Raw genomic sequence first — 2,500 nt, 5'->3', positions numbered from 1 at the left:
TAATTTATTTTGTAATTCGGGCTTAACTATCCCCACCCAAGGGTCGATTTGCAAGCCAAGATATTTCTCTGATTGACCCGGGTGGATCATGTTTAAAGGGGTACCGCTGATAAGCCATGGAGGACAGTCATTGATGGTGTAAGAGTCCTTAGTTGGTTGAATAAAGAAACCATGGCACTTTTCCCCCTGCGTTTTTAATCCAGTTAAATCACAAAATGCTTCTAGAATTTCAATATTTTTCTCCATTCCTGATTGGGACTTACTCAGCAGGACTAGGTCGTCTGCAAAAGCCAGAGCTGTTAATTTACCATTCCCGTGTTGGAACCCCTCCCCACATTCTTCTAATTTACATAACAGAGGGTCAATGCACAGGTTAAAGAGGAGTGGTGACATGGGATCGCCCTGTTTCACACCAGTTTTGATTCCTATTGATTCAGACTCTCCTTCTTTGGTTTTGATTCTGGTGTGAATGTTCTGATAGAAGTCCTTAATTAATGCTATTATGTGGTCATCCAGGCCCTTTTGCTTTAGCACCGCCAGGATGTGGGTGTGGCTCACTGAATCAAAGGCTTTGGCCAAATCGACAAAGACAACCCCCAAGGGTTTCTTTTGTTTCTTTGCATTCCTAATTAATAGCTGTAATAGTTTTAAGTTCTCAGCACAGCCAGAAGATTGAATGAAGCCTCTCTGCCTGGGGTTAATGGGACACGCCTTTGCCAACCTCGCAGTTAAGATTCTTGAATAGAGTCTCAGGATGATGGAACCAATAGTAATTGGCCGCCAGTTGTTAATATCATTTTGGCGTTCGGGCGCTGATGATTTAGGTATTAGGATTGTTCGGCATCCCCTTATTACATCTGGAATTTTGCCACTTAACAGCCAGAGATTAAATAGTTCTTTGATCTCCTCACAATTTGGATCCATTTTAAGCAGGGCCTTCAGGGTGATCCCATCAGGGCCTGGTGCCGATTTTTTATTCATGTCTTTGATATTCTTAAGGATCTCTTTCTCTGTAATCAATTCCTTAAAAGCCGAATTATCCGCCCGCCCCACAGACTGGAATGCTCCAAGTCCTTGAAATAAGTTCTGAGACTCCCACCTAGATCTGAAGGTGTTACTGACCTCTTCCAGGGGGATGGCACATTGCGCAGAGTCTTTTTCATCCAGAATCATATTAGCTAACTTCCCTCGATCTAAGCGGAAGAGGCGTTGGAATCGGAGAAATTCTCCACGCTTTCTGGCTCTTTTTCTCATCCACTCCTTTTGAGGTTTCTTCTGCTGAGGTTTACGTTGGCTCTTTTTTGGCACTTTCTGTTCAATTGATTTCTCAAACAAATACAAATATTGGTCCTGAGCTACCTCATTGAGTAATTTTAATGAGTCTGTTTTGCCTTCAATTATTTGTTTATATGTATTTTTAAGGATGGGCAGCTTCCCTGATGTTAGCTTTTCATTAATAGTCTTTTTATAGTGGGCTAGCAGCTCCCTTTCACCAGAAGATGGAATCACAGTCCTCTCCTCTTTTAACCTGTTCTTGCTCTCTTGTGTTTTCTCTCTTTCTGGCACCCCAGTTTCTCTTAATAGTCTTCTCTTTTCACTGATCTGTTTGGCTGTTTTAGTTGTTAATTTTTCAGCAATCAATTTGTTAATATTTTTCCTCCCTTCAAACTCTTGATTTAGTTTCTGTAATAATTCTGTTTCCTCTTGGGACCAGATTTTCTTGTGAGCACCTCTTTTAGAGGTCTCTTTGGGGCGAGATGCTTCAATTCTTTCTGCGTTTCTCAGGGCTGGGTGAGCTAATCTCTTATGTTGTCCCAAGCCAATTTTAGTTTTAAAACATTTTTTACATTCTTCACACATAAACCCTTCTACCTGGGTAGGCTCTTGGACCCCTTTGCATTTTGGGAGATGGCATGAGATACTATGATGCTTTTCATTTGTCTTCCCACAGCGGGAACATTGGAAATTGATCTTTCTTTTCCCATGGGCTCTCTTTAGATGGTCAATCAATCTCGTCATATTGCCTGCCCGAGTGGTACAGCATGGACATGTCGGGTTGTCCTCTGGCATCTTCACCAGGGGGGTCCCAGGACAGATGTCAGCTGTATTATCCAGCTCGGGCGATGCGGTTAGTATTGAGAGCTGACTCATAGAGCTCGGGGTTTCAGGACACTCCACCTCCTCGTTCCTGCTCCTCTCTGTGCTTTCATCTCGGATATCTTTCCCATGAGCTGGAGAAGTGGGTCCTACATACACCTCCGGCAATACTATCAGTTTCTCATTCCAGATAGGATCGTAGGCAGTATTGTCATTGGCTATCATTGAGTTCATGAACTCTATTCCAGCCAGACATACCCCTATCTCCTCGTCTGGTAGTCTCATATCACGTTTGGTCGCAACCTCCAGCCAATCTGCAGGACTGGTCTGGGTGCCTATGGTGACAAAAAGGCTACGTAGTTGCCGAACCATTTTGTGAAGTCAATGTGAGGGAGGAATCAGT

At 43.3% G+C, this 2,500-nt stretch overlaps 1 pseudogene; it reads right to left on the bottom strand.

The window, feature by feature from the left end:
* LOC137461128 (28S ribosomal RNA) overlaps window positions 1-2,500 on the bottom strand; it is an 8,479-nt pseudogene that overhangs the window by 2,746 nt on the left and 3,233 nt on the right.

The sequence above is a fragment of the Melanerpes formicivorus genome, unplaced genomic scaffold, assembly GCF_026170545.1.
Source record: "Melanerpes formicivorus ecotype bairdi unplaced genomic scaffold, bMelFor1.0.p_v2 SCAF_1150, whole genome shotgun sequence".
Lineage (NCBI taxonomy): Eukaryota > Metazoa > Chordata > Aves > Piciformes > Picidae > Melanerpes > Melanerpes formicivorus.
The sequence above is the reverse complement of the archived record's forward strand: the minus strand, read 5'-3'. Positions and strand labels throughout refer to the sequence as shown.